Source organism: Trachemys scripta, chromosome 17, assembly GCF_013100865.1.
Source record: "Trachemys scripta elegans isolate TJP31775 chromosome 17, CAS_Tse_1.0, whole genome shotgun sequence".
Taxonomy (NCBI): Eukaryota; Metazoa; Chordata; order Testudines; family Emydidae; genus Trachemys; species Trachemys scripta.
In genome coordinates this window covers 21,916,782-21,927,554 of record NC_048314.1, presented here as the reverse complement: position 1 = coordinate 21,927,554, position 10,773 = coordinate 21,916,782, and the positions used below count along the sequence as shown (strand labels likewise).

The window sequence follows — 10,773 nt, the reverse complement described above, 5'->3', positions numbered from 1 at the left end:
GAGTCTGGTGGCACCTTAAAGACTAACAGATTTATTTGGGCATAAGCTTTCGTGAGTAAAAACCTCACTTCTTCGGATGCATCCGAAGAAGTGAGGTTTTTACTCACGAAAGCTTATGCCCAAATAAATCTGTTAGTCTTTAAGGTGCCACCAGACTCCTTGTTGTTTTTGTAGATACAGACTAACACGGCTACCCCCTGATACTTGACACATGAACCAAAAGATCCTTCCTCATTACAACAGGGCACGTTGGGTTTTAACGTACATCTTCACTGTTGGGTTTCTTTAGCGCCTCGCCCTGCCCTGTGGAGCTCAAGAACAAAGAGCGTGCCATCTGATCAAGGACTACTATCTTTCTCACTGGGATGGTGGATGGAGGTGCTGATGTGGCCATCATAGAGTGGCTTCATAACTGACCCAGCATCCAATTCATCGTTTATGCTGTCAGAAGCAATGCACCAGAAGACTATAAAGGCAGGATAAAAACGCAGAACAAACAGAAACCCAGTTGCAACCCCCCCTCACTGCAGGAAGCCTGCATGAACACTCTGGACAGATTCAGAATTTTCTGGGGCACCTGGGGCAGTGTCTCAGATTAAGAAATTGCCTTGGGATGTGCTTACCTTCTTCCCATCAGCTGTATGCGCTCTAGCCCTCCAGGGGGCTAGAACTGCTCCACAACCCAAGCTTGAGACAGAGAGCACAGCAATCTCTGTCATGCGTTAGAGCAGCCACAGCAGAATGGGAGACAGGCAGCAGCGGTCAGCAGTGAAGCAAGGGGACTCCTGGGTTCTGGCATGACCAAGTCCCATCTGCCTCGAGACTGGTGGGATCAACTACTGGTATCTCCAGATGACTGCATGGGGAACGCAACTTGACTTGCAGCTAGTGCAGCCCTATAAAGATCAATGGAGCGATGCCTCCCCTCAGCGAACACCACAAGGAGCTGGAGACACAGTGCACAGGGGCTCCCATGAGGTGCCAGTGGAATAAGTGGATTACCCACCTGGCCCTCTCGTCAAACACATGCACAAGCAGCTCTGCCACAGCTCAGGGCGTCCCCCATCCGCGAAAGATGCCATTCCCCACCACCTTGGCAGTCACTGCCCGCTCACTAGGATCATCTCATTTACCGCACAGCTCCCTGCAAGGCAGGTGGCAATTAAAAAGGTCATGTTGGTAATTGCTCAATTACATAGCTTAATAGGCTCCCTGCAAAATGCACGTGTATTGGAAGGCGATCTTTCAGTCGGAAGCAGCAGTTGCATTGCTTTGTGGGTTTGTTAGATTGCACTGTCATACTATGCTTTGCATATGGAACAGACACATGGGTATTATGGGTGTATTACGCTATGCTTGGATGGATTATGTGCTTATCTAATGGCCCGGCACAGCCAGAGGCTGTGACCTTTAGGACACATTCAAGACCTGGCTGTTTTCTCAGGCCTTTGCTGGAGTGACCATTATACAATGCATTTAGCTTGTGTTAGCAGGCTAGTCTTTGTACAATCACATGGAAGAGGCGTATTATTACTTGTATACACTGATGTAACACCAGCGCTGGGCATAGACCTTTACAGTAATAGCTGACCCAGTCCTTGCCCCAGAGAGCTTTCAGTCTAAGTTAGACAGGCCTAGGACAGAGCCAAAGGGAGGCAACAGGAAAAAGATAAAGCCAACAGCATGTCTGGTGAGCTCACAAGTCAATTGTGAGAGCTGGGGAATTTCCAAAGGGAGACTGCGGTCAGCACAGGGGGCAGGGGGTAAGAAAATGAGGCACAGGGAGGAGGAAAGAGATCGTTCTAGACCAGTGGGTCTCAACCAAAGGTACGTGTACCCCTGGGGGTACTCAGAGGTCTTCCTGGGGGTACATCAACTCATCTAGAGATTTGCCTAGTTTTACAACAGGCTTCATAAAAAGCACTAGCGAAGTCAGTACAAACTAAAAGTTCATACAATGACTTGTTTATACAGCTCTATGTACTATACACTGAAAAGTAGGTACAATATTTATATTGAAATTGATTTATTTTATAATTATATGGGAAAATGAGAAAGTCAGCAATTTGTCAGTAACAGTGTGCTGTGACACGCTTGTATTTTTACGTCTGATTTTGTAAGCAAGTAGTTTTTAAGTGAGGTGAAACTTGGGGTACACAAGACAAATCAGATTCCTGAAAGGGGTACAGAAGTCTGGAAAGGTTGAGAGCTGCTGTTCTAGACACAAGGAGCAGGACAATACAAGGGACAAAGAGAGCAACAAGGCAAGACGACAGGGAAGCTGTTTGGGGCAGGAACTGACCTGTTCTGGGTTTGTACAGCACCCACCACAATGGGGCCTGGACCCACGCCTGGTGCTCCCATGCACTACCACAATACATATAAACAATAGCGAGTGACAGGAAGGGGCAGAGCTGTGCAGAGCCCTGCGAAACGGACAACGTATGGAACCAGGAGTCCTGACTCCTAATCCCTGCTTCTAACTTCTCGGGATCTGTATTGACCGTGGTCATTTCACACAAGCCCTGGCAAGCAAGGTAATGGACTCCTTTTCCTTTGAGACTTCAGGGGTCGTCCAATGAGGACTTTAAAACCAGAGTCTCAACAACTTCCAGGTCTCTCTAGGGGGTGGGGGCGTTCGTAACTTCCTTCCATGGTACTGAAAGGATCAATGTGTGGGCAACTCTAGCAATGACCTAGCTTATGGCAATGAAGAGACCAACTGAAGGAATATTGTGTTAATATGCCGAATGACTACTAAACCCACAGGCGCTTACTGTGTAGAGCCTAAAACACCTCCCTCCAGCAGGAGGCAGCAGTGCATGAACTCACTGGTGAGAGGGGAATGGCTCTTACAGGAATGGTTTAGAAAAGCCCACGTTTGTAACACACAACACTGGAGAAACCCAGTAGTGCTCTCTGGAGCTGCCACTCACCGTCTCGCCTCTTTTTCCAGAGAAAACGGGGCGGCGGGGTTGGGGCTCAGAAAACCAATTAAAGGCATAATTAGCTTGACTATGGCTGCGATAAAAACATTATCAGAGAGAGAAACTCTTTGTGGGGGCAATGATATGGCTGCTGCCAGTTACATCCATGCTAGTGAAACCACAGCCTAGGGCTGGGAACTGCACCGCTGCTTTGCAATCTGAACAGCCTTCCTACGAAGAGGACCCAGGGCGTGTTCCAAGAGAAACAGCCAGCTCGGTGCGATATGTCCTGCCCTCTTGAGCTGCCATCCTGCACCGCAGGGCTCTGTCCTGGGATCCCAGCGCTTCCCTGGGCTGCTGAGTTTCATTTAGGAGACACAGGCTCCTGCAGCCCTCCATGTCATTCACTGTTCAGTGCTCTCTGCAGGCAAAGCTGCATGAGGTCCAAACTAACCACACTGCTGGGTGGCTCTGGCCAAACCCGCGTGGGCCAGGAGGGGGAGGATGGGGCCCGAGCTGCAATATGTTGATAGCAGAACGTTTTCTTTCACCCCAGCATTTCCACTGCCAATAACCGAGGGAGAGAGCAGGGAGATTCCAGCAGGCTGGTACAGGAGGGAAGTAAATACTTTTTCTTCAGAGAGGCAAATCCTCACAGAACAAACAAATAAGGAGCCATGTTTACCCCTCATTCCTTCATAGCCTGGGAAATATTGATTTCACATAAACAGCCAATTAGTTAGAGCTTAGTTTGAGTTGGTTTTTGTTCTACCATCCATCTGGGGAAGAGAGTTTTGATCTGTTTACACGTTTATAAAACTGGCTCAAATATTTTTAAGATGGGCCAGTAATGAATTTAGGCATTGAGACGATTTTGCTGCAGGTTTAAAAAAAAAATCAGAGAGTAACAGCTGCATTTCTGATCACGATGATGCACCTTTCTATACTGCCTTTCCTCTGAGGATCTCAAAGCACATCACAAAGATTACGTCTCACAACATCCCATTAGGAGACATTATATTTGCTTTACAGATGGGGAAACTGAGGTACATAGCAAGTCAAGAGGGAGGCCAATAACCAAATCCAGGAGCCCCACCTCCCAACCCTTGTGTAACCACAAGCCCAAGCCTCCTCTTCAGAGAAACAACAGTGCCACTTTCAAGCTAATCTTTTCACAAAGATAAAAAGAGTCAAGAAAACTGCACCCACCACCGGAGCACATTTAAATCTGGATATTTTTCAGACTTTCCAGTGGGCCGGAGCAACTCCCTAAACCTAGATCCTTTGCTTTTAACTTTATCAAAACGTCTTTCCCTTTTCTCCCCAGCTATCTGCCTTGGCTACTGGTCAGGGTTTTGCAGGCACGTTGAACGCTCCAACCACCTGCAGGAGACACTTTTCTTCCTCCTCAAACACCAACCCAAAGAAGCGCTGTCCTTGAGTTAAGTGCAGGCTTGTTGTCTATATTTTCCACAGCCTAATCTGCAGTGTGGGCACAGCTGTGTGGCCAGACCCAGTCAGACACAAAGAGAAAATGGAGCGAGAGGAAAGGCAGGAACAAAAAGAGGATGAGATGAGGAAACTTTGCCACTACAGCTTGTTCTGGCGGTTCTCAGGCCTGAGTGTTAACAATCCCACCCCACCTCAACCCAGAGCCTCTTATGAAACAAGGCTGCAGTGTCTACAGGAATAGTCCAAAATGCTACAGCTTCCTCTGAGGACCTGCAGCAATTTGGACCGTTACCGTTTCACACCACGCTGCTCTCTCTCCAATAAGGGGTAGGTCTACACAGCACTGGGAGGTGTAATTCCCAGCTCAGGTAAACCTATACGCCCTAGCGCTGCTCAGCCTAGCGCCTGAAAATAGCAGTATGGCCAGTCGCCCAAATACAATCCCACGCCACCCCTGGGTGTGTGCTCGGGTGGCCGGCCTGAGCTGCTGCTTGTGCTGTCACAGCTACAGGGCTGTCTTTGGCAGATTGAGCAGGTCTAGCGTATGTCTGGCTAGCCACGCTAGGAGGCACCCGAAGGGAATTTAAGCATCAGGATAATATAGCAAAGAGAAGCATCTAAACTCTCGTACCTAGAACACCAGCCGGCACTGACAGCAGAACTAGTGCCTGGACCTTTTCTCGGGAGCGACACCAGCACCTCCACCACCAGGCGGAGGGCCCCTTTATAACTATGTAGTACATCTTCACTGCAAAAAGGAAGTTGTTTCCTTAGCCCAAGTTAAAGTAACAATGAAGACACAGCAACTTAGCTTTTAACTCGGGTTACTGGCTCAAATTCACCCTGAGACTCCCCACATGTTGTAACACGAGCTGCTAAACTGAGCTGCTGTATCTTCACTCCTGTTTTAACGCGGGTAAATTAAATCAAATTAAAAACACATCTTTTTTTGCAGTGACGACATGCCCTTGGACTAAGCCACGTGCTTCACCAGCTTCAGTAGTTGACGTCCCCCTTATAGGATGGACGGTCTTATTGCTAATCACCCCAGAAGTCTCCTTTACCTAGTGGAGGGAAAATAGCACAGAGCTGGCATTCCTGCCCATTTCTTATTTCAATCAACCACTACTGCGTTGTACCAGCCTAAAAGGCAGTGGGCCAGACTTTGCCTTCTGATATGGGTGTGCAATGCCCACTGACTTCCAAGGGATTGGTGTGCATGGATCTGGGGGCAGAATTGCACCCCATGGTGTTATTGACCATTTATATATGGCACCATGGTGCTGTACAGAGAGTAAAGGTACTGTGCTTACAATACAGCACGGACACTGCCGTAACCCCCTTTTCGACAGCGGGAGGGGTAGCAGAGTGTCTCGTGGTGCACAGGCCTCAGTGAGGGAAGGGGGGACAAGAATGATTTTTCAGCCCCTCTTCAATGCTAAGGCCAGCTGTGCTGCTCAGCAGCTGTTTGCCCTGCTCCCAGAGACTCAGAGACTCTCCCTAGCACTTGGCTCAGTGCAGCCCACACTGACCTGCTCTACCCCCACCCCAGCCAGCAATGCTGCATGGCACCCACGCACTTTAACCCCCCCAACCCAGGCGTCTTCTCTTTCTTACCGCTTGTCTACACACTGTTTTTGTACTAATTTAACTAAGCGATGCAACCCCCAGGGTGAGAGCTGTACTGGGATAAAGGTGTGTAACTTTGTACCGGTATAACTGTGTGTCAATAAATCCTTATTCAGGTATAAACTCTCTACTGACATTCTACGTTTTCCTTCTCCCTCCTCCCCCAGTTAACTGAGTCTCAGCTTGTGGTTACAATCAGGAAAGTGGCTCTCCGAAAGACATCTTCATGAGCCAGATTTATTCTGCCCTCTTACTTGCACTTGGCTTCCACGCCATCACGAGATTTTAACAACTGCCTGACGTTACCCTGATATCTACAAAGCAGGGGAGGCTCTTTCTGCTCCTCACATTCTGCCCGGGCCAACGAAGGGGGTTGTGCCAGGCTGCTGGACAAGGCGGAGCAGAATCCCAGTTGTTCTTTCGCTGCTATAACGGCTCAGACATCAAATCCCACATTTTACAAAAGTTGGGGACATTGACGCACAGAGCCATGACGTGACTTGGACAAGATCAATCAGCAAGTCAGTGATGGAGCAGGAAACAGAACCCATGAGAACTATGCTGCAATCAACAGACGAGAGAGATGTTGCTGGGGCTGGACAGTCTTTCTGGGGGATCTGTTGATCTCTGTACAACAGTCCGTGCATATGCACTCCCTGCCTCTGGGTCTAATCTCCATCAGTCACCTGGGAGGGAGGGAGCACAGAGCCTGGCTCAGAAACACTCCATGGCAGATACCAAAGCCCCATCGGTGGGGAGTGGCTCGCAGTTTTGGAAAGATCACGGTGCGGATTGAGAGCAATCGCCCTCCTGGAGCCTGGCAGGCCTCCGAAGGGACTGTTAATCCCAGAGAGAGGACTGGATGCGGCAGGCAGCCACGCCACACACTGTCTGCAGGGCAGCGGGGTCGTGTTCAGTAGAGGCTCTGCCCATCTGCGAGAGCTGCACTGGATGGACGCATGTGCCCAATCCCTACATGCTTCATTGAAGGATTAAGCCATATTTACAGAGCAGGAGCAATTAGCAGCTAACGAGTCTGCACAGATAGATGATCATCCACTGGACACTTAGCTCTCACTTCATCTTTAATTGCTGCTTTAGCATCGCAACTGCAGCCAACAACCACCAAAAAACCTTTATCAGCAAAAATAATTACTAGCCATTTATTACCGTGTCTGTGCTCTCCAGCGGAGCGAGGGCTGGAGAAAGGGACTGGAGCGCTGCAGAGGTTTGTGGAAATAGCTCCTCAGAAAGTGCAGGCATGCATGCCACGTGCTAGCAGGAGAGTGGCTCCCTGGGCTAGTGGAGGCTACGGAGGGTCGGAAGAGGGCCAGGGGTTGTTGTCAGCTAACTCTACAGCGCGTATGCCCACCATGTGTGGTGCAAATCTTGCAAGGGCAGCATGTAAACTAGCCCCGATTCAAACCCGGTCCCCATACCCTCAAGCCGATTGCTGCGCCCTCAAACCCAGCTGGGCTCCGTGCCCCAATCCCAGGCCCTTCAATCTCATTTAGCCGTGTATCCTGCACCTTCAAACCTGACTCAGCCCCCAGCCTGGATCCCCACGCCCTCAAATCCCATTTGGCCTTAGGCCCCGCACCCTCAATCCCAATTCTGCTCCATCTCATTTCTGTGTTTTGGGCACCATTCAGACGCAAGCCAGATCCCTAGCCCAATGTGGGTTCTGAGAATGGCCTCACTGGCTCATCCCTAATAATCCTCCAGCTCTCAAGCTTCCCCATCAGCCTGGCCCCTGGCACTTCCACTGGACTCTCAAACTCCCCTGCGAGGGATGAAGCAGCAAAGGTTGCAAATGGGGCATCATTTCCACAGCCTAATTTTCAGGGCTCGGAGTCTCTGATGTCAATAATTTCTAATGCTAACACCCCCTGGGCTAGCGCTTACTCCGGAGGCGGGCCAGCCAGCAGGCTTACGGCTGGAGGGAATTTGGGTCTGAAGGAGCTGCGGCCGGCCAGCCCCAAACCAGGTACAGTTCAGAGCTCTCCAGACGCCCACCCCTCAGAAACACAACAGCCACACTAAGGGCAAACAAACAAACAGTGAACTCAGCTAGTTCTCTTACAGATTGGGAAGGAAGGAATGGAGAGGCTGTTTCTATGTTTGGATACATGGGAGATGCTTCAGTACCACTGTGATGAGGGCCAGACAGACAACTACCTAGTGAGGTGATAATGCGGCTTTAGAGCTATCAGGCTTTTCTAAAATGTTAAACGCTATCTCCCCCTGCCCCAGCTTCCAGCAGGGATCTGGGTTCATATCTCTGTGCGCACCAGGGCACATTAAACAGCCTCCCTGCTCCATTTGAAACAGGCACACAAACCTGGGCTGAGGTAAAACGGGAGCATTTGCTGCTGGAGGATTCACTTGCGAACCCCTGACAAGCTTCCAGGAGTGGACGAGGGATAGTAGGGAAAGGCCGTTATCTGAGCTGAAAGCCCTTTGGGGCAGACCCTGCCGTCTGCACTCCCACTGGTCACTGAAGTACTAGGCACGACAGTGCCTACGGCAAGCAGAACACAGCTTCTGCAGGACAAACACTAAATAATAGAAACTCTCTTCTGCCCGAAGTACCAGCGGTTTGTTACCAATCAGTATTTGCGCCTCACCCCCAGACCACTAAGCCCTTTGCCAGCAGGCTCAGCAGAGAGGCCGGGGACAGCTGGGCAATAACCGAACCTCCCCCTCGCACCTGGAGCTGCTCCCTTTCCAGAGCAGTGGGGGAAGCTTACTCTGTAGCCTTTGGAGTCCCGGGCTGGCCACTGACCTCTCCCTAGCCCCAGGGTACTAAAAATAAAAGGTCTTTAATGCCAATCCGCGAGTCGGTGCCCAGCCTTGCCTACCCACGTGAGTAGGCCTGCAGATCCCAGAGTGGATGACTCATGTGAGCAAGGTTTGTGGCATCAGGTCTTTCCTGTACAAAGCCAACCACCGCCCCGTATCATTGCTGTTTGCGAGTGATGATCAGGGAGCAGCTCACCAGTCCAGCACCCACCCCACCCAACAAGCCCATTCTTGGCTTTCTTCAGCTCTGTTCCAGCCTTTGGCTAAGTCACACGGGGGCGGGAGGGTTGTGCTTGGCTTTGCCATGTCCCCCAGACCCCCCAGCACAGCCCAAACACGAGCTTGTTGTTGCCCACGAAGCTCTCGTGCACGCGTCTCCTCGCTGCGTCTTGTCACTCAATCAGCAGCGCAGAGGGTTTACCACGCTAGCGAGCAGTCTGCAGTGCTCCGTTTGTCACACCGAGGGGGCGTTCTCGCCAGTCAGTGTCCCTTTCACTTTGCTGCTGTTTTTATTTTTATTTCAATTTGCTTGTCCAGACCCTCTACACAAGATGCAGCACCCGGCTTCCATGCTCCAATAATTCCTGTTGCTTTGACAACTCTCTAACCCTTGTGCTAAATGCTGACGGCAGATGACAGGCAGCAAAAGCAGAAGCTCCACTGTAGGGGGATATTTATCCAGCCTGTTTACTGTTTGCTATTTCCCCTGTGGAGCGTCTCTGGGCTCTCGAGCAGCGATGCACCAACACGTGGAAAAACACTTACTCCTTCCTGAGGCTCTCGGGTCTGGCCACAGGAGGGGCTCTGGCAAACAGCAGCAGGAGAGCGCTCACAGACAGACTCACAGCTACCAAGGCCAGGCCTACACGTAGAACTTTGGTCCATATGGTCATGCTAGTCTGGGGTGCGGTTTTCTTACGACCATTTTATACCAGCAAAAGCCCTAGTGTAGACACAGTTACACCAGCCAAAAAGTGCTTTAGCTGGTATCGCGTATTTCGTTTGGGGAAACGTATACGCACGCTCCTGCTGGTATCAGCCGCATCTCCACTAAGAGGGCTTGTGGGTGCAGCTGTCCCAGCAAACCTTTGCTAGTGCAGACTAGGTCCAAGTCAGCGGCAGAATCAGCCAGGGCAGAGGTGGCCTCAGGTGCTTTCTGATGGAACAATCACAGCAAGTCACTGGCTGAGCTGATCCTGCACCCACTGAAGGCAACGATGCCGAGGGTCGCCGGACCGCGTCTGGGTTTGATGTTCCTCCCTGTGACCAAGACAATGGTGGGGACGTCTACATTTGGAGCTGGGTGTGATTCCCAGCCCCAGGAGATGTTCTCATGCCAGCTCTCATTGAGTTAGTGCGTTAAAAGTGGAACCTAGCCACAACCGCGCAAGGGACGGGACGGGCTATACACCCCAAGTCCATGGCCGTCAGAGAGCCTAGGCCAGTACTCGGGGCAGCTAGCCCGTCCTGCCGCTCGCACTGCCTCGGTGAGCGCCGGCATGAGTATGTCTCCTGGGGCTTTGAAGACAGCCCAGACACAGCCTGTAACTGGGCGGAATGTACCCCGGGAGCAGCTCCCTGCTCCCCGGCAGTCAATCCCCTTGACGAGGTTTTGCTGCCTTGCCCCAGTCTATTGGTCTAGTTCATCTCCACACGCAGAAGGGGAAGAGCAGACAGGAGGGGAATCCACTATTCCAGTTCTCAGACAGGCCGCAAGTCTCCTTAGCACCGCAGAGGCTTTGGAAATCTTGCTGAGCCATCAAGCCAAGGCCCCCGCCCCCTAGCTGGTAAGTTCAAGGAGAAATTCATGGACAAAATGAAAACTGGCCATTTGTCTCATTCACACCTCGCCCTCCCGCTACAGCTGCTGGGCTACCATTGCCAAGTGATACTGACGTCGCATGCGGACGTACGCGCCGCAGTATGCTCTGTGCGCACTCCCCTGCCCGGCTCCGTGCTTGGC

General features: G+C 51.1%; 1 protein-coding gene across 10 annotated transcripts in view; it reads right to left on the bottom strand.

Moving 5' to 3' along the window:
* The window catches only part of DAB2IP (DAB2 interacting protein), a 328,611-nt gene that overhangs the window by 50,477 nt on the left and 267,361 nt on the right, over positions 1-10,773 (bottom strand). The gene's annotated exons all lie outside the window — the stretch shown is intronic.